Source organism: Pimephales promelas, chromosome 20 (assembly GCF_988280905.1).
Source record: "Pimephales promelas chromosome 20, fPimPro1.hap1.1, whole genome shotgun sequence".
Taxonomy (NCBI): Eukaryota; Metazoa; Chordata; class Actinopteri; order Cypriniformes; family Leuciscidae; genus Pimephales; species Pimephales promelas.
In genome coordinates this window covers 27,425,173-27,450,243 of record NC_142788.1, presented here as the reverse complement: position 1 = coordinate 27,450,243, position 25,071 = coordinate 27,425,173, and the positions used below count along the sequence as shown (strand labels likewise).

The 25,071-nt window shown below is 37.1% G+C and overlaps 1 protein-coding gene across 1 annotated transcript in view; it reads right to left on the bottom strand.

Moving 5' to 3' along the window:
* Window positions 1-24,558, bottom strand: part of tshz2 (teashirt zinc finger homeobox 2) — a 194,135-nt gene extending 169,577 nt beyond the window's left edge. The window contains exons 1-2 of the mRNA XM_089124729.1: window positions 24,429-24,558; window positions 17,942-18,047 (exon numbers count right to left, since the gene is read on the bottom strand). The gene's annotated coding sequence lies outside the window, so the exon portion shown is untranslated. The remainder of the gene's footprint in view (window positions 1-17,941; window positions 18,048-24,428) is intronic.
* Between the last annotated feature and the right edge of the window lie 513 nt (window positions 24,559-25,071).

Here is a 25,071-nt window from a genome sequence, read left to right as displayed (position 1 = left end):
ATAATTTCAATGTATCATAAACTCCTAGTCAACACTATCAATCATGAGCACAGTCTTAGATGTATATCGTACAGATTGGCATAATTGACATATGTAAAATATGACAAGCTACATACAGTAATCTTAAAGTAACCTGCCATTTTCAAATATATTAAAATACAAAACAGTTTGTAATATTTCACAATATTTTTCATTTTTACTGTACTGTTTTTGATTAAATGCACACCTAAAAATGAGAATGAGAATTTCCAAAAAACAACAAAAATCCCACTAATATATGTATATATAAAATGATTTAATTAATTGACCGTTACAATTTGTTTTTTGCCATCTATTGTAAGTATAGCAAATAAAATTTTAATGAAGCCAAAAATAGAAAAACAAAAGCAATTAATTTATTCATGCCGCAAAGCACTCTGGGAGTACACTTCCTCGGATCACAGACAGAATTAAGTTGACAAAACTTAAATGGATTAAGTAAGAGTAACTTTATGCAATTAAGTTAATGAAATTAGGGCAACGAGTTTGCATAAAAAAAAAATAAGTAAACTAAACTTATTGGTTTTTATAGTGAAGAAACACTGGTACAGAAATATGTTTTTATTGTTTATTTGATTATTTTAAAAATTAAAATTTGATTTAAAAAAAATAATAATTAATTAATACGATTGTTTTGTATTCCACTGATGAATTTTGGGGCGAAATGTGCTAAATTTTACTTCAAATACAAAATAAATTTGTAGTGGTCGCAAAAATAGGCGTCCTTGTCTTCATGTAAAATATTATTTCTTTTGTTTTCTTTTTGCTATTCAGTCAAAAATATCTCAGACATGACCACTGACAGGTTTCATGAGATGCCATGTTACTTTGTACCAACAAGTCAAAGTTTGCACTGCTATCCATGACTAAAAATGGTCAGAGACTGCATTTAAATTGAAGTGGGAAGCCTGTCAGGGTGAATCTGTTCTGTTGAAGCCTGTTTAGGGCTTTTCACTGCTCGTCCTGTATACAGTGGTCAGTTCATTTCCTCTGTGTGTGCCTGCAGGGGAAGTCAGACTGAGTCTGGGCTCGTCATCTTCAGCGCTTGGCGCTCTGCCTTCACATAGAGCTCTTTGATATTGGCCTGTCAGGGGGCATCGGAGAAGACGAGGCTAAGAGGTCTGGGAATGTCCAGTCTTTCTTACACATATACACACACAAACAGGGCCCGAGGTGAGATTATGATATTCTCGGTGAAAAAAAAAAAGGGGCATTATATTAAAAATCCACTCCAACATGATAAGAGACAGTGTTGAAAGAATCGTTTATTTAGTGCAAGACATTAAATGTGAACAAATCACACTTAAGGTCCGTTCACACAAAGGACGATAACTATACCGATAAAGATATAGTTAAAAATCATTGTAAATATAAAAGAATAGCAGAGTCCACTAGTTGTGGTCTCGTTGGAATAACTTTCAGAATGATTTTTTTTTTCCAGCTGATGAATGATTAAAAACATTGACAGCCAATCAGAAATCACCAAATTTTAAAAAGCGTGGGCATTTAAACCGGCAGACGACACAACTGGAGCGCACTCATAATAAAAACAATATATGAACAGCTAATGTAGTTATTGTTATAGATCTTGGTGTGAACGGGCCTTTTAATGTAGAAAAAGACTAAAAGTACGTACTGGAAATTATTATATATTATATTAATTAAATTCAATAAATGAAATGCATAGACAACAGCTTAAAAAAAGAAAAAAGTAGTTTATAGTCTGACAGTGTTGTATTATCAATGATGAAAATATTTATTATCAATGATGAAACTGCTTAATATTTTTGTGGAAAAACTGGGAAACATTTAAAAGAAAAAAGAACAGCATTTATTTACTCTTTGATAACATAATTAATTGATTTAATGTGACCTTGCTGAATAAAAGTACTCATTTCTTAAAAAGTATTTCTTAACCCAAACTTTTGATAGATATATACGTATATATATAAGAAAAAATATTATTTATTATTAATAATAAATAATGATATATAAATAATATTTGTATACAAATAAAAATATTATTTATATATTATTATTTATTATTAATCGTGATTAATTGTTTGACAGCCCTAAAAAATAGCTTACTGTAAAAATAGCGAAGGTGTTTATTGGGTGCCATTGGGCTTTATGTACAGCTGCACTACTTCCTGAACTTCAGCCAGCTCCCTGTTTCCTGTCTGCCATTATTGGGCAAAATTGATTAATTCAGGTGTGTCTGATTATTGTTGCCATGACTACTGAGGTCAAGCACACCTGAATTAATCAATGTGTCCAATAATGGCAGACAGGAAACAAGGAGCTGGCTGAAATTCAGGAAGTAGTGAAGCTGTGCATAAAGCCAATTGTGCGCTAGAAACTTTTTTAGCAAATTTTTTATAGACCATCTATTGCTGACCTGGTCGATCTCTAATGTATCGCCCATAGGATGGGATGAATAATAATTATTAATAATAATAGGATAATTATCGCCCATGGGAAAGCCCATTTTTTACATTTGAACAAAAATAAAAATTAAAATAACAAACAGATAGAACAACCAAGAAGAAATGAACATCTATAATGTGAAGCCTACAGTGAATCAAGTTCCTTAGTAACATATTAAGTGAAATTATTATAAATAGCATCTATTTATCAAATAAAGTTTCTTAATTTCTTCCAGTAACTTTCCCATTTTTCCAAAGCATGCCTTAAGAAAAAGACCCGTTTCATGCTGTATATTTCGTTCGTAATTTCTATCCATTGCGATGAAGTAGTAGGGTCTATGTTCAACCATTTACGAGTAATGCCTTCTTGCTTGCTGCTTGTAAGATTTGTAGCAGATATCAGTCTATGGGAAATCCATTGTTATCGCTTGATGCTATCTCCTAAAGCGACGTGACCCAAGGGTTGTACTGTAGCGACCCGCCGGGAATACGTGGTTTACTTGCACGTCGACCCAAGAATTTGAAATAAATTCTCATTGAGGCTTGGATCTCTAGAAGGTACAGAAATAAGGCACTGCAGCACGGCTGTCATCTCTTACTACCCTTCAGTCCCTTTGAATGCAAGATGTCAGCCCATCAGCATTAGCACGGACCTCGGAAATACCACCGGATTCCTCGGCTGTATATCCATGGGAAGTGAAATGTTTTTACTTCTTATGTCAACCACATCCAAACAAATCTATAAAATGTCGTGTTCCTCCAGCATTGGGCTGTCTGGAGCGCAAGATTAGGGATTTATGAAGACGGAGTTAAACGCAAGGGTCAGTTTTGTCTGGGATTTGGCCCGTTCAACATGCATCTTCTCTAATGCAGTCGGACGTCTCACTAAAAGGAGAGATTGTGCTCCAAAGCATCCGTTTCTCTCTCTTTCTGCATCTAGGAGCCCAAGACGCCGATACAGGCCTGAGTGACGCTTCCTCAAAGTGAGCCGGTGAAGAGGATCGGATGAAGTGAGTGAGTGCGTTAAATAGGGCTTGGACACCTCAGCATGATAATTTTGTAGCAGAGGAATCTGACGGGCCTTATGCTGAGTCGGCAGTCTGTTGGAGACTGGCAGGCGTGGCCTTTTATCCCTCCACATGTTTCACAGCAATTGGACAATCAGCCACTGCAGTGAAAATCCATAGTATCGATCGGCCCTGTATCTTCTCTATAATTCTCCAGCAGGAAATCCCTGATGACAAATTATATCTGCACCAGTTTTTGATTGGTGCTTTGATGTAAGCGATCTCCTAGGGCAGGCGCGGGAACCGGGCCCGGGTTTATTATTACATGACGGTCTACGGTCAGACTTCACGGTCCCACAGCCTAAACTACCCATCAGACCCCAAAAACAAAAGTAATGTAACAGTTCAGGCAGAAAATAAACTTCTGGTCATTATTTATTCACTCCCATGTGTACTGTTTCTAGGAATCAGAAAATAATAATGATTTTGAATACAATGGGGGTGATTAAATGACCGAATTTGTCTATTTTTATTTCATAGACTGTTCTTTTTTAAACAATAACCATATAGGATTAAAGGATTTAGAATATCGTCATGCAGAAAAAGTCTTTATAAATACTACTAAACAGTCAATATCCTCGTAACATGCATGCTAATAAGCAACTAGTTCTACACCTGAACTAAAGTGTTTCCAGAAAATTAATACTTTTATTAAGCAAGGGTGTATTAAATTGATCAAGTGACAGGAAAATCATTTTTAATGTTACAGAAGTGCTTTGGGCTTTCTATTTATCAAAGAATCCTGAAAAAAATCTGTATTGTGGTTTCCACAAAGATATGCTGCAGCAAAAACGTTTTTTTGACATTTTCTTGAGCAGCAAATCATCATATTAGAGTGATTTCTGAAGGAAGACTGGAGTAATGATGCTGGAAATTCAGCTTTTGCATCACAGGAATAAATTACATTTTAAAATATATTAAAATAGAAAACTGTCCTTTTAAATTGTAATAATATTTCACAATATTACTGTTTTTACAGTATTTTTGAGCAAATAAATGCAGCCCTGGTGATCATATACATATACTATCAAGACTTGGAATATAGGGCACAAGTTGTATGGATTAATATGGTGATCTTTTTGATACTTATAATGTCTCTTGGTCACCATATACAGTATATTGTCATGATGTCCCTCAGTATTATCAATGGTTAGACACACATACACACCACTGACAGAACAGTGTAATCAAAATGATGCATGACAACACACAGTCCATCAGTGTCTCGTTCTTCTTCGGTTTAGAGTGACACTCTGTCCGGGAAGGAGAGACTTGAAGGTGACTGTCTGGAAGAGCACACACACACACACACACACACACACACACATCATCATCAGATGCGAACACACAAACACACATATAGATCAAAACGTTCCAATAAACGTTTCTTGAGCATCAAATCATCATATTAGAATGATTTATGAAGGATCATGTGACACTGAAGACTGGAGTAATGATGCTGGAAATTCAGCTTTGATCACAGGAATAAATTATTTTACAATATATTAAAATACAAAACACTTATTTTCTTTTAAAAACATAAAAAAATCGTACAGATTCCAGACGGAAGGACGGAAGGATGGAGGGAAGGAAGGACAGGAGGGCAGGAAGGGCGGAAGGAAGGATGGATGGATGGATGGAGGGAAGGAAGGACGGAAGGAAGGATGGAAGGACGAGAAGAAGGGTGGAAGGATGAAAGGGCGGAAGGATAAAAGGAAGGACAGGCGGAAGGAAAGGCGCAAGGAAGGACGGAGGTACGGGAGGAAGGGCGGAAGGATGGAAGGAAGGACAGGCGGGAGTATGGAAGGAAGGACGGAAGGAAGGAGGGGTGGATGGAAGGAAGGACAGGCGGGAGTATGGAAGGAAGGACGGAAGGAAGGAGGGGTGGATGGAAGGAAGGAAGGGCGGAAGAAAGGGCGGATGGAAGGAAGGAAGGGCGGAAGGACGGAGGTATGGAAGGAAGGATGGGAGGAAGGATGGAAGGACGGAAGGCCCGGTGGAAGGATGGAAGGAAGGACAGGCAGAAGGAAGGACAGGTGGAAGGAAGGAAGGGCGGAAGGAAGGAAGGACGGGTGGAAGGATGGAAGGAAGGAAGGACAGGCGGACGTATGGAAGGAAGGACGGGCGGAAGGAAGGACGGAAGGGCGGAAAGATGGAAGGAAGGACGGGTGGAAGGATGGAAGGAAGGGCAGAAAGATGGAAGGAAGGACGGGTGGAAGGATGGAAGAAAGGAAGGATGGAAGGAAGGAAGGATGGAAGGAAAGACGAAGGTACGGAAGGAAGGATGGGAGGAAAGGCGGAAGGAAGGAAGGATGGAAGGAAGGAAGGACGGGCAGAAGGAAGGAAGGACGGGTGGTAGGAAGGACGGAAGGGCGGAAAGATGGAAGGAAGGACTTCACTTTTAGTGAATTTTCTCACTAATTCGATCCCGAGTCACCTGACTCCTCCTCCTCACACATTTGAGCCTACAGGCTGATAGAGGCAACTGTGGTGGACAGTCAAGGTGTCATTCTTTCTATTAAATTATGGTTGGCTCATAAATGTACACATGTTTTTAAGTGAAACCCTACACATAGCCCCTTAAATACTTTTCAACTCTGGCTTTGCAACCTGCCGAAACTAGCGGCGAATCCGAACGGAGATCCTGTGTCACAAATCCAATGATATTCCGTGAAAGGCGAGGGCGTATAAGAATAGGTTTTATTGAGAGTCAGAGGGGATAATTTCCCCACATAATCCGAACTTTGACAGGGAAGGAGGGGAAGAACGCGAGGTTTTGCACGCCGTTCTCTCGCCCCTTCTGCAAGCGTTCTGAGAGCGGGGAACCTTTTAGCAGCCAGTCAGCAGAGGATAATCTTCCCTCTCGCAGCACAATGAGGGAGATTACACCGAGAACATGTCAGCCGCCACTGGATTTGCCAGACACCACATCCCCTGTCCCTATCGATTTGCAGGCCTCTCATTCACGCTTCTCACACAGGACTCACACATAGCCTGCCTACCACCGCAAGGCTCTCGAGCACGCTGCTTTGCATCTCTTGTATTCCCAGGTTTTGTCTTGCTCAGGGTATATAGCGGCGTGCGTGTCAGCAGCTGTGTCAGTGTCGCACCTGCCGGTGGATTTTGCATATGCAATCACAGCACAAGTTAACCTCAACATTACAGAGTACAGATGTTGCAATCCCCCGTGCTGCTTTATCAGAGTGAATATCAGCCGAGCATGAAACGCTCTAATTTTAGGACAGATTCCCTCTCCTGAGACATAATCTAATTAATACAATAACCTATCAATACGGTGCATTTCCATTTTTAGCTGTAATTTGTGGGCTGTGTACGGGGGTATCTGCTCTGCTGGTAAAATAATGAAATGGCAGACACCATTACAGGGTGGAACTTGCATTGTAATAGTTTAATTTTGAAGCTAAATAATTTAAAATGCACAGCAGGGAACTCGCGATCCTATAATAAGCCTGTAATGATTTAGCAAAATATTGTAGTTAAGTAAAACAAGTGAAAACCCATTTTCTTGTTCTTAAATTATGAATAATTTAGAAATAATCATAATGTAATTTAAGGTTCAATTGTAATTTGAGTGTAAGAATAATAGTTTGCTGAATGTGGCAAGAACTGATATATTTTTCAGCATGGTTAAATGTGAACTAATCCAAATCAAATCAAATCTATCTGTCTACAGTCTATCATCTACCTGTCTATCTGTCTATCTATCTATCTATCTATCTATCTATCTATCTATCTATCTATCTATCTATCTATCTATCTATCTATCTATCTATCTATCTATCTATCTATCTGTCTGTCTGTCTGTCTGTCTGTCTGTCTGTCTGTCTGTCTGTCTGTCCTATCTATCTATATATCTATCTATCTATCTATCTATCTATCTATCTATCTATCTATCTGTCTGTCTGTCTGTCTGTCTGTCTATCTGTCTGTCTGTCTGTATCATCTACCTGTTTATCTGTCCGTCTCTCTGTCTGTCTGTCTATATAATCAATCTACCCGTCTGTCTGTCTGTCTGTCTGTCTCCAGTATTACAGTATGTAATTAGGTAAATTAATAGTATGTAAAGTTAGGTAAAGTAAACCTTAGGTAAGTTAGTTTAAGTACTTAAAATATTATTTAAGTGGGGATAGGACAAGAAAAGTTATTCTAACTTCTTCCTACCCCCTTTGAACATGACTGTTGTTTGGACCATCTGTATATCTTTTTTTTTTTTTTTTTTGGATGTTGTTGATTAACTATTTATTTTTAATTTTTATTCAGTTTTTGCTGTTGTCTTTTTTTAACATGTTCAATAAAGAGATTATAAAAAAAAGGTACTATACTAAAACGTTAAAAACACTAAAAGTTAAAGTACTTTAATATTAGTTATAAAACAAGTTAAAATACTAATTATTATATCTTATATTAAATCACATCAATGTTTTTTGTGTTTTCCAGAAAGAAAATATCATACAGGTTTGGAATGGCATGAGGGTAAGTAAATAACAGAATTTTCATTTTCAAGTTCAACTATCCCTGTAATAACTCATGTCCCAATAAACGTGTCTTGTTTTGAGGACTTTTGGATAACAACATTTGAAACTTTTTCGCAGTGAATAGAATTCATTCCTGACCTCACAGTCCCCTTCTTCCATGTTGGGCATGTACAATAATCACGAAGTTCAAAAACGTTTGCATTCACACAGCTCAGCGTTCCACATGAAGTCAGGAAAACATTGCATTTAGCCCAGGGTTTGAATAAAGAGAAAAGGGCTTTTGAATAAAAACCCTTCCTCCATTCAGCATACCAACACGCCGTGACACCCGTGACCCAGACCACCCACACAGCGGGATTAAAACGCACCTCACCGGAAACTGACAGTGACCAGTAGACTAAAGGTGTCCATTTTAGCCCCCAAAAAAGAGGAAAAAAAATGGCTTCCACACTTCAGCGACTCTGCCGTGATCAATATGCTAACTCCTGGAATGCGAAAACGATGTGTGCTTGTGCGAGGATGAAGGGACGCTTGACAAAGACGGATAGATTTGCACCGTCCGTGAAATGTCACTGATTCAGTGGAGGATGTCGCCTCCAGAGCGCTCGGCTGTGTGATAAGACTGACACATCAGCACTCGCTTTGGAAGTGGCATAGTGCCCTCTCTCTCTCTCTCTCTCTCTCTCTCTCTCTCACGTGCTCTCTCGCTCCTGTCATCCCTGACGAATGACAGTGGCCACCACCGCGGTCCACCCTCCTCATGGGAATGGCCGAGAGAGAATGAGCACAATTAAAAAATGGATGAGACACAATCACGGGAGGAAATGTCAATCGAGGATTTTCAGGTGGTCACGGGTTTAATTGAAGGGTGATGAGCCGACAGTTCTGCTTGCCTGCTTTGTACGGAAAGTAACTTGTTGACAGATTCTTGAAGGAAAAAGTCACTTCAGCTACTTGTAAACAACTAGACGCCATAGCTTTTAATACTTTGTGAAACGGTCTGCAGTTTTCTGTCCTGATGTTGATTTCCGGTTGAAAGAGGAAGTTGTTTGAGGGTTCATTTCAATTTAAATTAGTTCAAATACAGATATGTACGATTTTCTACTTCTAGTTGGTTGTGGGTGATATTAGCGGGGGGACTTTTATTATTCGGCAATAAATTAGAATGATTTAATTGAGCAAACAACAACTAATACTTTAAGACGATAATACTTTAACATCATAATAATTTAACAAGAATGCATTATTGATAAAAAGTGACAAAATGCTGTTTTTTGTAACTTTCTATTCAAAGAATCCTGAAATAATTAATCGCAGTTTCCATAAACTGCTTTTCAACATTGATAATAATAATAACAAATGTTTCTTAAGCATCAAATCATCATATCAGAATGATTTCTGAAGGATCATGCGACACTGAAGACTGGAGTAATGATGCTGAAAATTCAGCTTTGATCATGGGAATAAATTACATTTTAAAATATAGAAAAAAAGAAAACATTTGTTATAATATTTCATAATATTCCTGTTTTAATCAAATTAATGCAGCCCTGGTAAACAGAAGAGACTGTATTGACAATCGGTATTTTAAATTAAGATATTCAAATTCACCTTTAAAGATTTATATTATTGGTATTCAGAAGCAATATTCTGTAGTTAGATAGATGGATTTTACGAGTGTATGTAACTCTTCCTGGGTAATGCTCAGAAAGATAGATGTATAAAAAAAACTATTAAAACTCATCATAATCCATAAATATAACTCTAACTTAGTTTATTTCAGTTAGTTGCCAAAACCACATTTCTCATTTTCTTTTATTTTACCTGCAGCTCTAAAATAACTAAAACTAATATATAAAATTATAAAAAAATAACTTTTAATAAACTTTTACAACTTTTAATGCATGACAAGTTAATGGCCAGTGTTTTCCCTAGGATTTTTTTTTAGGAGGGGGGGGGGGGGGGGTAGCACTACCTGCTACTGTAGCGGAGCGGGCATGTAATTTTTATTATTATTAGACATCAAAAAGAATGTATAATAATTCAAATCATGTATTATTAATTTTTTTAAATATATAGATATATGAAAAAAAATTCACACTAATTCTGTGTTTTTGCTGGTAATAAAATTAAGCCATAAAACTAATTTTATCATAATCTTTTTGTCAAATAATGTGCTGCACTGAGCTTTACTGTTAAAATTAAGACATGGATTATTCCTTAAATTCAGTTTTGTTTAACACTAATACGAATAAATTATGAATTTTTTAATGTATTATTACATCTGGACATTTCCTATTTCTACTGGACAACAGTAATATATTTCTGTCAAGTTAAAACGAACTTTTATTTTGACGGGTCGCCGTGAAGCCCTTTGGAGTTTCTGTGTGTTTGTCATGATCGTCATGTTGATAGTTTCACAAATGAAGTGGTTAAATGATCACAAAGTGACTTTCAGAGTGGATCTAGATCATTTCTGTCTTCATATAGGCAAAAAAACAGCGCAAGCGGCGTCACACGTGTGTCTTCAGTGTATGTGTGTGTGTGTGGTAAATAAAACTGCGCGTCGGCTGCACCAGAGCGTATTTAAATAGAATGTGTTCACACACACTAGTCTATATCGCGATTTTTATTTCAAGTGTACTGAACCGCTTTCTATTTATTCCTCGAAAATATACAGTAAAATCCTTGTTTATGACTGGATTTCGTCAGCAATTGGGGGGGGGGGGGGGGGGGGCTAAAACAATGGTAGGGGAAACACTGATGGCGTTTTGGGGGCCTGAAAACTTTTGAAAACAGGCTTCATAATGCAAGTTGTTAACGTTTCCGTTATCATATAAACTACAAAAACGCAAATTTGTGTAAAGAGTGACGTCATTGCGCACGCATATAACGTGTTCAGTCTATAGGCGTGGGATGTTTTTTTTACAAACTGACATCGCCATCTAATGGCCTGGCATGAATAATACATTTTTTTACTCAAGGATTTTCAAGGATCGTTGTCATCTGTATGGGAATTTTCCGTTTTTATTACATCGCTGTTGAGTTAAGTACCCTAAATGACACTGCATTGCCCCAGTTGTTTCTAATTAGGCCACTAAGCTTAGAACAAATTCATGTGGAAGAACTTCGCTTTATTTTTTCTTATTTCCATTAATTGAACCTCATACGGACCATGGACCAGACTTCTAGCAGAAAAGCGTGGCTTTGCAAAAACTACAGCCCTGTATGACAAAGACTTTATATCTTTGTTGAGTGATTATGTACCAGACTAACACATTTACCATGGCATAAGAGTGACAGAAAGTGAAAGGCAAGTTGTGTGACCAGAACTTATGAGACACGCTGAGGGAAAAGCAAGAGTCTCTGTAGTTCAACTCACTATTGACCTACAATCTGACCTGCTGTTTGGAGTCCACACGCTGCCCTCCCGCAACCCTCTCAGACGAGACAGCTGACTGGAGCACAAGTCTCGCCTGATATTACATCGTTTTTTTTACTCCTGACTGGAGGTTTATGTTGTATTGCTTTCATCTTTTGTCCCTCTTTGACTTCTCTTTCCCACCTCGGGTCATGTTTGGTGTGTGTTTATTTATTCGTACAAAGTTCTGCGTTGGTGTTTATTTGCCCGCGTACGATATTTCTCAGCGTATCTTGGATCTTGTTCCGCGTGACTTCATGGAAAACATGTCCCTGCCACAGACGAAATGTTGCACGCCCAATGGAGGTGTGTAACTAATAGCTCAGGTCAGCCGCGCTCCCTGTATTTATGACACCATGGCCTATGAAATATGAACGGGCGGATTGAGATGCACAACTTCCTCTCTTTTTTTAAAGCTGCGAGACCATCAGATGCAACAGTGATAAAATGCCATGGCTGAGAGGTAAACTAATAATAGTGTTCTCCACCTGAAACTGTCACATTGATGCTCGAGTCTGGAGCATCCGAATATCCACAGCTAAGCCACCTGGGTAAGACCCACAATGCCAATTAAACAACCGGAGGAGGTTGAGTTTGAATATGTATGTGATATAAATGTGTCCAAGTGGATAGTTCAGGTTCTAAAAGCTGATTGAAGTTGAAGTCCTATATATATCTTGGCAAAAGAATTGTATATTAGTAATGCTTCCTGAAAATAAATGAACAAAAAAACAAACAAAGAGGATTCATTTGGCATGTAACTTGTCCCTAACCCGTTTGTGTTATGGACATAAATTATACTTTAAATCATGCAACATGATTAAAAGAAAAGATCTGACTAATAATGTTTTGTCTCATTCTAATATGATGATTTTCTGCTCAAGAAACCTTTCTGATCATCATAAATGTTGAAAATCATTTCTGTAGAAACTAAGATTATTTGATGAATAGAACGTTTTAAAAAGCAGCATTTATGTGAAATAGAAAGGTTTGTAACATTACAGATGTCTTTACTGTAACTTTTGTTCAAATTAATGCATCCTTAAAGGAATACTTCACTTTTAAAAAAACTTTAAGACCCTTATTCATCGTCTGGTGTCGTTTAAAGCCATTTGAAGCTGCACTGAAACCTTGAACCGTTTGGTTCCCATTGAAGTCCATTATATGGAGAAAATCCTGTAATGTTTTCATTAATTTCTTTTAGGGATGCACCGATACCGATACCGGTATCTGGTATCGGCCTCGATACCACATTTTCTAAAGTACTCGTACTCGTTAAAAGTCCCCCGATACCGGGGACCGATACCATGTTCTGAGAAATGGGTTAATCACAGGCGCCGAGTGCCCACCCCCAGGCTCCGGCTGCAGCTCAGAGCGGGGAGATGGGGAGACATGTCAGCCGTGTGGAACAGTGATGCGCGGGTCAATGTATAAACAACCTGCACACTACCAACGTTTTCAACTACCCGCCCGCTACTCGGACCGCAAAAAAAGTAAGAAAATATTGTACCCGACCCTCTTCCTGACCGTATTTTTTAAAAGTAGTACATGCTCATCGTAGCGTCATTGGGCCATAAACGTGTAACAACACAGCATCGCAAGAAGACGTAGCCTACATCATCTTTCATTATTTCGGTAAATGTCTCCCACACTTACTCTTTCTATTTGTGTATTTGCGGAGCTTCCACTCCCCAGTCTTCACCTTTTCTCTTGCCGCCTCCATCTCTCTGCAGACTAGTGATCATAGACATGGCCGGTTCGTGAACGAATCGGTTCTTTTTAATGAACCGGTCGAACCAGTACGCTAAATCGAACTGAATCATTCGCATCAGTTCACGTCTTGCGTCAGTGCTGATCCACAAGTTACTACAGTTACTCACTTTCAGACATGCCTGACAGTCCCTCCGAGTTGAAATAAACCAATATCCCGAATTATATTTTACTCCAGTAACTAACAGTTCACTGAACTGAGACATGTTGTTGATACTGCTGATACTGCGCATCCGCGTATAGTAACGAACGCAGAGGTACAGCAGTTCTCGGATCACACCAGTACAGAACTGAGAACTGTTAGACTGAGCTTGTGTGTCATCTTCGTGCCAGTTATTCAGCCAATAAATAAATTCGGCCTATATATTTCATAGAAAATTCTATCTAGTACTATATAAATACAAAGGTTTAATTGGCATTTTTTTCCAAACGACCTGACCGACCGCGACCCGAATATCATTAAAAATATTTTTGGATGACCCGTAACTGCGGGTACCCAGGCACCCGCTCATTTTGGATCAACCCGTGCATCACTGGTGTGGAACAATTTCAAAGTGAATGGCTTTGGATTAGGAGAATAAGTTTACTTGTAGTCGCCAAGTTACTTATAGTCAGTTGAATGTCTGTTGGGGGACCAAATAAAAAAGTGTTATCAGATATTAAGCTGATCGTACTAATACTCTAGTCTACTAATACTCTAATGACAGTTAGTTGACATGTAATTGAAAAGTTACTTATAGTTAGTAAAGTGGACTATCGAAATAAAGTGTTACCCAAGTAATTTAATCAAGGACCTAAAAACCCGTATATAAAAATATTTAAATCATGTTTTTTTTGTTTTTTTATTAAGTACTCGGTATCGGTATCGGCGAGTACTGAAATGCAAGTACTCGTACTCGTACTCGTTTTCCAAAAAAGTGGTATCGGTGCATCCCTAATTTCTTTTCGACTGAAGAAAGAAAGACATGGACATCTTAGATGACATGGGGGTGAGTAAATTATCAGCAAAAGTTTTTTTGTTTTGTTTTTTTTTTAACTACTCGTTTAATAAATAAATACATACTTTAATAAATAAATACATAGATAATACATATCTGCTCGCCAGCCACTGTGGCTAGTGGTTTTCCAAATTTACTTGCCACTTTTTTTCACAATCGATACCATGGGGAAAAAAACTGCCATATTTTTTATATTATCTCATAATTGGGCAGCAGGAATATCAGGCTACTGTCACTTTAAGACCTGACTCACAGATCAAATATACTGTTAAACATGCATTTTCTTTCTGACCGGCAATTTGATATTATTTTGTGTGTCTTTGACTGTTTAAGTGCAAAAAGTAATGAAAAAGAAGTCAATTTATTACTAAGGCCCTGTTTACATGAGAACGCTCGCGGTTGAAAACATAAAAATGTGCCTTTCGTTTACACGGCGACGGCATTTTTGGAGATTAAAAACGCAAAAAAGTGAAACCACCCTCCAGAGTGGAAATCTTAAAAACGCTCCACCGCTGCGTTCCCGTGTAAAAAGGTAAAAACGCAAAAGTCTTCTAGACAGTGAAGGTTGTACGCAGGCGCACGGACTTGGTTTTGTTGTGTGGCAGTGCTTCACATCGCCACTTAGCCGCCTAGAGTGCATACTACATCAAATTTCATACACTTTTGTGTCACCATATGTGCGCGGATTTCCCACCCATAACGCTCATCTAAACGCAAAATAAAAAGTGATAACGCAACGCCACTTTTGCGTTTTCTCTACAGATCATTTCCGTGTAAACATAGCCTAAGAGTCGGCTTTATGTGCGCACCCCTTATGTCTGAGCACGAAACATGAATAAAATTATGTGCAATGCGTGCAATTCCATGCTAAAATTCAAGCCTTGTAACACCAACAATATTCAGAGAAAATAAATCGAGTGAGTGAGGAGGTGGTGTCGTGTGTCTATTCTGCGTAAAATGAGTATTGGAAGCGTTTCAGATATTTCAGTATCAATATGTATCGAAAAATCTTTATTTTCAACAACTCTACAATGCTCTTTATTTTTTCAGGTGCCTTTTTAAAAGACTACAACTGAAAAATTTACGTATTCTATATAAAATTAAAGCTGCCAAAGTGGCTAGTAGAAGTGACTGCGTTACACGCCACTGCTGGTGTTAATGTCCAGCCCTGTGTACACAACACAGTATATGTATTTTACAGCCTTTTTCCTTTTATCGTGACAGGATCACAAGAAAGGGCCACGAGCCGGGACTCAACCTCGAACTGCCCAAAATCGAACTGACAGATCTACATTTGGATGCTCGGTCTGTTTGCATAATCCTTATACCCTATCCAATATAAACATTTAATGAGAAAGCATAAGCTAGCTTTTCTTTTTTTAAATCAAGGTAATATCAAAAAAGACATTTACATTGATGCATTTGGCATTGTTTTTATCCAAAGCGCAGATAGAAGTTATACTTTTCATCAGTTCATTTTATTTTATTTCTATATACTGCAGATTTGTGCGTAATTGTGTGTTGATGTGATTAATAGAGGCCTATTTATTTATTCAATTCGAGTCCACTTTTCATGAGCCAATCAGTTTTCAGTGAATAAAATTCACTGCCCTACTTTTTTCACTCTGAAATGTTACATGGGTTGTGAATGGCATTTTATTTTGACTGAAAAGTAACCTCTTAATTAATTATCAAAACTTGAGCTAATAATAAGTCATGGGAAAACTGCTGCTTTTCCGCTGATCTCGACAAAAACGTCTACCGCTCATCCGACGATGGGGACAATATTTCACCATGTTAAACTCTCACAGGAGGCAGCTCTTTCTGCCGGTAGCGAACACATTCACAAATGACCATTTATTACTTCCCACTATTTTTAAAGGGAGAAATGACAGCCTCTCTGTCAAATCTAACAAGGGAATAGCCTTCAGCTGCTTACTCCCCAATAACTCATCACAGCGACCTTTTGAACAGGAATTAGGGCACTTTTTATTTTTGCTCAGGATCACCTTTTAGGCCTTTTGCATTTTAATATCTGAAAGTAGCAAGGGCAGAATCCATCGGCCATAGGCCGACTGTCTTAATGTTGATTCAAAGTAGGACAGTAGAAGTAACAGACAATGAACAACATTCACAAATGACACGAAACAAGATATTGAAAGTTGGGGCCTTGGATAGGCCCCGCCTCCACTCACTCACAACAGCTCTGAGATCCACTCGTTGATGATCACAGGTTGATCTGATTGGTTACAAGGTAGTTTGTGACGTCAGAAACACCAGTGATTTCAAATTAGAGCCCTGTGTGGGACTGTTTTCTTCGCCGAATTTCTGACCATTACCGCCCGCTTCCGCTCAGCAATGCCGTTGACATGAATTTACACATGGTTTGTCTTAAAAAGCATATTAAAAACACCACATAGACATATAAACAACATTAAAAGTTTGATTTTGACCACAGGGGGACTTTAAGAATGTACTGGTAAATTGATTCGGCTCTGAAATGTGGTAATGTGAATGAATCAATTCTTTTCAATGAATCGATTTATTTAATTCGGTTCACAAGATCTTCTAAATGATTCAGTTAAGTCATTGTTCACCCTAATATTTTCTTCTTAAAAATAATGTTTGATGGTCATTTTTGATTTCATCGTTGATGGGAAGTTTTTTTTTATTCCGCACACCATAATAGTTGCTAAATGCTCAGAGGAATGATGATTGTACCACATGGCAATATAAAAAGAGAATTTTTTAACAGAAAATTAGATCTTGTAAATATGACATCAATACATTAATCATGTGTTTAACATTGTGGAAATCTGACCTCAGGGCTGTTGAGTTGCTGCTCGGTGCAAGCAGACATTCGAGACACTAGCTCTTTTCTCCGTCTCTTTCACTCTCATCCCAAATCCATTTTCAGATCTCCACACTCTAATGTTTTGATATTTCTTTATCATTATGTACCAATTCGGCATGCTTTGCCCTCTGGGAAATCAGTTACCACACCCCTTTCTGCTGCCATCACAATGAGAATGATAGTGAATTTCTTTCTGTGGTTTCAGAGTACCAAACCAAATTAAGTAAGTGAATGAAAAAGGGGAATGGAAAAGCCAGCAGGGCTCTCGTTGCAGCGTTGCTGTCCTTGGCGTTACCGTTGAGTGTTGTCTAAATAATTCACTAATAAAACGAAACATAACAGACACCTCCAGACGCCCTGAAAGCGTGCAGTTAATCCCATAAAATAAAATCAAGATTTTTTTTTTTTTATCTCAAGGCCGAGATGAAATAATAACGCAATATTAAAGTGTGCAAGAGAGCACAGCCCTCGCAACAAATAACACGGCGCGCCTTGGGTATATGATATTACAGTCAGAAAGATGTGCTGCTTATATCAGAGATTCTGTTTCAACTGCAGTTTGGAAACTTTAAAGTAATTATGAAATGCCATTTGCTTCCTATTTGACTTCTGTAATGTGAAGTGCTTTTGAGTGAAATGGGATATTCATTGGGAAGTAAATATAGGGTGGGACTGGGTTTTATCCAATGAAAATTGATCGTGAAAAGTGGGTGTTTTCCCCAAGTCGTGATCCGTAAGTGAAAATCCCATTCATTTTCTCCATAGAAAAATGTATTTGTTAAAATGTAATAATTTGCATTAATAATGCAAATAATTAAAACGTAATAATTTACACATATTGCATGAGCCGAGTGTGACAAAATCACTAACCTAATTTGTGTAAAGTTTGATCCAATCTTTCCTCTTCATCATCCATAAAACAAGTTGACTCTGCACAGGAATTACGCCGGCAACACACAACCAGAAGTTCATCTGCCTAGAAAAATAGTTAAAAAATACAGTTAAACAACTTGAACATTGTATGTTTTTACTGCATAATTAATTTAAGTGCTTTGCCAAAACACATTTCTGCTTTTAAATCGTTTGTGAAACTGGCCCAGTTTGCCTCAATATTAAATGTTACTGTCAAACATGTTATTTTTTTCATTGATCATCATTTTCTGACATCTGCCATGAATACTGTCGATGTTTACATGATAAAATGGGTTTAATTCAACTTTGACCTCACACTTCAGCTCCTGTAGGAAGAAAGAACGAGAGCTGATTGACAGAGCTGTTTGTGATTATGAAGATCTCTTAGTTCACAGAAAAGAGCCGAGCTTTCATCTGTCACCCGAGTCAACATCTGCCGAGGTGTTAACATCACGTAGATGTAAAAACAGCTTCTCCCACACATGTGGTCATATTAACTGACAATGATTCATTTAATCTCGGTTCATCCACGCTCAGACACTGCAAACAAGACAGAAAGTAGAAGAGAGACGGCAAAGATTTCTGCAAACCTAAAACCGAGATTTGTCAGCCCACAGATCAAATCTCAAAATGGAAATACAGTAGAAACCAAATCAAATTTATAGGTACTTTTTACACTTGTTGTATAATGAGGATTTTTTTTACACCTAAAATGTTAATGTTTTTGTATCTTTATATTAACATAGTAATTATTAAAACACAGTCTCATTGAGTTACGTTTTTTAATATTTTAAAAAATGCGTAAATTTTACAAATTAACTGACTAACTAAAATATTTCAATAAAATTCATATTTTGAGCCAACATGACCTTATTAAACTGAAACGTACAGTATTGATGTATTAGCAGCATCCACATCATAAGCATTTTACATATGAACATCTCTAGAGAGTCTTCCATTGCTTTTAGCTTTCACTGTAAAAAACGGACTGTTGAAAACAATTGTCACGCAATAGGTTCTCTCAACTATTGTTTTAAAAACAGTCCTAAAATGCTTCAATCAGGAAAAAAACTTATCAAGGCAATTACACATTTCTTCTTGTTCAACAAATTTTCAATTAGACCTTGTACGTAGATATCAACAACTGACAGACAAACATCAAGAGATGACCTCTTAATATCACAATATAACAAATAACTAACAATGACAAAAAAGTAGCAATTCATTGTTGAAAAAGTAGGGATTCTTTTTGAAAAAAGTAGCGATTCATTTTTTAAAAAGTAGCAATTCTTTTTGAAAAAGTAGCAATTCATTTTTAAAAGTGTAGCGATTCTTTTTGAAAAAGTAGCAATTCTTTTTTAAAAGTAGTGATTCATTTTTGAAAAAGTAGCATTTTATTAAAAGTAGCGATTCATTTTTTGGAAAAATTAGCAAATCTTTTATTAAAAGTAGCGATTCTTTCTGAAAAAGTAGTGGTTCTTTTTTTAAAAGTAGTGATTCATTTTGAAAAAGTAGCATTTTATTAAAAGTAGCGATTCATTTTTGGAAAAAGTAGCAATTCTTTTATTAAAAGTAGCGATTCTTTTTCAAAAAGTAGTGATTCTTTGTTAAAAAAAAAAGTAGCGATTCATTTTTTAAAAAGTAGTGATTCTTTTTTAAAAGAGTAGCGATTCTTTTTGAAAAAAGTAGTGATTCATTTTTGAAAAAAGTAGCGACATTTAAAAAAAAGTGGGTTAAAAAAGTAATTCGATTTTTAACCCAACATTTGGGTTTGTCCATATTTGACCCAAATTTGGGTTGAAACAACCCAGTGTATGGAAAACTTTCCATGAGGACTTGAGGTCGCTGGCACCACAACACAGGACCTCAATGAAACAAAAGAAACACTATCTAAGCTTGTGTCACTGACTAGTTTAAAAAGTGAAATGAATATGTTTTGTCTTTTCGATTAATTTCTCATCCGACATCAACTCCTCGGAGAAAGTGAGGTAGCCTACTTTTCTGCCCTTGACCCCTCTTGAATCCGGAAACCTAATCGAATAGCAAGATTATCATTGCGAGCTTGTTGACCCTTTCATGTTCCCTTGGAGTCAGTGTTGATCCAGAGAACACACAGTCATCAGGAAAATACAAAGTGAGGCAGAGAGAGAATGTTTTGTGTTTATTCAAGCAGGCAAATTCCAATGCACATTTGGCCCATTACAGCGCATCAACATCAGAGAGCAGCACGCTAAAGCGAGCGAGAAGCGTACACTTATCATTATTTTATAACATGTCTAATGACAGATTGACACAGGATTTGCAAATGTGAGCCGACTTCGATTTTGCCAAGTTCAGTTTCCGCCGCTGTCTGTGTGATGCAAGCATACTTACGTGTATAATTTGATTTTGCAGTGGATTTATTAGTACATTTTTATAAAAAGAACCTCCACGCCCCGTCGGTGTGGTGAATCTAAGATGTTCTGATGTTTTGAAGCCATCAGACTATGAATAATAGGAATTATGACATTTAGAAGGCTTAAAATGGTGTAAATGCTTCAAAACAATTTCATAAGGAGTCAGAATGTACGTGATGGTACGGGCAAGCTGTTAGCTTTGATCATCTGCAAAATCATCACGCAAAAACAAACCTGACCGCACCGCTAGTTCCTGGCCCAAATGTCTTCATATCCTCGTGAAAACTCTCTTAACGTGCTGATCGCATAGCAGCAGGGTTGACGCATCTACATACGCTTGAAGATACTCTGTGAATTTAAACTCTCTCCCTTTTCACCCGCTTTCTGTCACGTAGTTTTGATTCAGTATGTAGCAGTCGCGTGCACCCTACAGAGTGAATGTGCAAATGAGGTGCAGGATTCCTTTAATCATTGCTCTTTGCTCAGACTCTAGCAGATCAGGGTTCACAAAAAGAAAGCTTGTAATTAAGGTAGACATGTTAGATATTAGATTAACTGTATTAATATGGAAACACTTGAACTGAATAAACATGAAGCTCCAGATAAATTGCTTGCCAAATCTTTACACACGCATGACAGCAAGGTAAGACTCGCGCTTGCGTGTGAGGATGTTGAGGGAAATGATTTTTAGAACGGCAGCCATAATCATCATCATGATCATACCCATAAATGCGCGTATGATATGGTATCTCTATGTTTTTTTTTGGACAAAAAATGCTGGGTTCTTTCAACCAAATTTTGGGTCAAATATGGACAAACCCAGCCATTGGGTTACATTTTTAAATTACATTTTGAACCCAATGGCTGGGTTTGTCCATATTTGACCCAAAGTTGGGTTAAAACAACCCAGCATGTAAAATGTAATTTAAAAAATGTAACCCAATGGCTGGGTTTGTCCATATTTGACCCAAAGTTGGGTTAAAACAACCCAGCATGTGAAATGTAATTTAAAAAATGTAACCCAATGGCTGGGTTTGTCCATATTTGACCCAAAATTTGGGTTAAAACAACCCAGCATTTTTTAGAGTGATAGGCCCACATCAAATCATACACTCTAAAAAATGCTGGGTTGTTACAACCAAAATTTGGGTCAAATATGGACAAACCCAAATGTTGGGTTAAAAATGTAATACAAAAATTACAGTTGAAAGTTGAATTTGGGTTAAAATTTTAAATTACATTTTTAACCCAATATTTGGGTTTGTCCTTATCTGACCCAAATTTGGGTTGAAACAACCTAGGATTTTTAGAGTGTATGATTTGATGTGGGCCTACTTGGAATAGCCTATCACTGGGTTATGTATCACTGAGTATTTGACTATAATAATTGATGTATTTTTTTAAATGACTTTGCATTCACTGACTTTAAAATATTATTGTCAATGTCACTGTATTTAAACCATTAATGGTTTATGAAAATGCTGGGTTGTTTTAAACCAATTTTGGGTCAAATATGGACAAACCCAGCCATAGGCTTACTTTTTTAAATTACATTTATAACCCAATGGCTGGGTTTGTCCATATTTGACCCAAAGTTGGGTTAAAACAACCCAGCATTTTCATAAACCATTAATGGTTTAAATACAGTGACATTGGCAACAATATTTTAAAGTCAGTGAATGCAAAGTCATTTAAAAAATACATCAATTATTATAGTCAAATACTAGTATTAGCATGCCGTTTGGACAATTACAACAATAGCATGGTATTCTTTGATGTACTTTAGAGTTGTAGGCCTATAGCATATCATGGTATATAAAAATGGCAATCATCTAAAATCATGAAAAATAACCAATTATCATAGTATTACCAACTTTAGTATTATTCTGTTTTTGGAAACGTTATTTCATGGTATAAAATTATGGTAATCACATTTTATATACATCAAAGTACCACGAACTTTCCATGTTTTGGACATACAGTATACTACCATAATACTACGGTATGATTAGTGCCATTTAAATACTATGGTACCACTTATGGTACTAAAAAGACACAGCAGAGACTGTTTTTTGAATATACAAGACACAGGAAGCTAAGTTAGTGTTTAAAACAGCAGTTGGCCCGAGCTGACAGTAAAAAAACCTCAGTGGAATCAATAGAACACTCTGTTATCTATCTCTATATCAGCGTTTAAAGAGAAAGATTATATGTCAGGACTGGGTCTGACCAGACGGAGGCAGAGATACATCATTGTGAAGAGTCAGTGGTCTTTTGTGTGTAAATCATACGTCACATGGCCTCCGAGTTCATCCTCAGGCCACGGAATACATTTACAACAGATGCAAACCTCCATATTTTTCCTCTGATTGGCTGTTTCCTGTAGATGTATGTAGATTATTGTACAGCTTAGCATTTGCTTGATATTTATGGTGGTCAGATGTGCCATGTCTTTAACAGTGATTCTTTGTGGTGTTATATGTGCTGTAGATCTCAAGAATTTGCTTCATTTATGGAGGGAAAACAAAACATTAATCGTCATGATGAACAGTCAGTCTGACATCATGAGGGTGAGTTCTTGCATTAAAGGCTATCTGTTTTATAAACACTTTTTACTATACTGGTTGAAACTCTGTTCACATCCTAACAGCAATCAATAACAGAAGTTGTCTGTTCAAATGTGTACTTTGAAATGCATGTCGCGTTGGATAAAAGCGTCTGCCAAATGCATATATGGAAATGTAAGTTGTTTACGTTAATTATTATTGTAACGTTATATGCTTTGAGACATGAGGTAATTTCCCGTCGTCTCTTGTGACGCTTTGCAGAAACTTCTGTGCGTGTTGATATTTTTTAAAGGAGATGCTGTGAAGGGAGGGTGGGATCTCATGCTTTCAAATGCTAGCTTGCTATTGCTAGCCTCTCTGAAATTGCCTACCCTAGCTTTAATGCCAAAGGGACAAAAGTAGCCTAATCCACTAGCCTTAGGTTAACGCAAACCCACTCTAAAAAATGCTGAGTTGTTTCAACCCAAATTTGGGTAAAATATGGACAAACCCAAATGTTAGGTTTAAAATGTAATTTAAAATTTGAATCCAACTTCAACTCAACTTTCAGCTGTAAATATTTTTATTATTACATTTTTAACCCAACATTTGGGTTTGTCCATATTTGACCCATATTTGACCCAAATTTGGGTTGAAACAACCCAGCATTTTTTAGAGTGTAAGTATAGTTGCAATCTAAAAATTCTGGGTTGTTTTAACCCAACTATGGATCAAATATGGACAAACCCAAACGTTGGGTTAAAAAATTTAATTAAAAAATGTAACCCAGAAGTGTGCCATTATAAGACTGTTCTCATGAAATGGCATATGTACACATAATCGCTTTTCAGCGCGTTTATGAACGCCATTGACTTAACGTTACATTACTGTATATATAAATCTATGACCTACTCCAACCCCGTCCCTAAAGCTACCCGTCACTGGGGTTAATACCATTTATATGTCTTCCCCAACCATCCTAGGAAAAAAAATATCGCTCCCCAGATGTAGATCTACATTTTGCTTTGTTTCGCTCGGACATTTAACGGCGTAGACATACACGCATACATGCAGATAGCTGTAAATGCATATAGATAACACGCCACTGAATGTTTACGCAAAAGTCATGATGCCATGTTGCCATTATAGAAACCTAATACACATTTCAGGCTTTGTTTTCTCTTACAGGTCAAATTCAGTCAGGTTATAGCAACAATCTGAAGTGAAAATCCATGAAAACCAGGTTTTTGTTTTTTTTACAGCAATTATAATACATTATTTATCTGTGCACATCTTTTTTTTTAATTCATGTGCTCTAGTAATCTTTAATCAAAATAACCACCATCTCTGATGACGTGTTTACTGGCGAGAGGGCAGGAATACCCGTCACTCATGAGATCAACCATGGACAAAATGTCCAGGCCAATATTGTTTTCTTGTGTGAGAAGCCATTTCACATGGATACACGTCACAATAGGAAAGAAAATACATTATGTTTCTGACCTTATTTTAAGCATCTGATTCTCTTTTCAGCAATTTTCCAGATAGATCGTCTTCAGACTGTTGCTCTGCCATGACAGTAGTTATCCTGAAAGAGAAAAAGGTTGACACAAACTTCTGTTATAGCGCCCTCTGTGGCAATGCTGAGAATGCAATGCTTACTTATTCAGAAATAAAGAACACATGAAATCAAAATTGTGTAACTACAGTAGAAGCATTTGTGTTTTTATAGAGTATGTTTCAGGCTTTTAGTTTTTAGTTATCTTGACGCTAAGCTCTGTCAGTACTGTGAGCACAAAAAACACAGAACAGTCAAATACTGGATGGATAGTTGCAGCTATTTTACATGTTATATTTTATGAGTAAAATATGAATAACCAGCACATGACCAGTACACATGAGGTCAGTACAATTTTTTTTAAAACATATAATGCATTTATTTAGCAAGGATGCATTAAAAATGATCAAAAGAGACTGTAAAAACTGAAAAAGAATCCTGAAAAAAATTTATTAAGGTTTCCACAAAAAATAAGCAGCTGTTTTCAACATTAATAATGAGAAACGTTTCTTGAGCAGCAAATCATTACATTAGAATGATTTCTGAAGGATCATGTGACACTGAAAACTGGAGTAATGATGTTGAAAA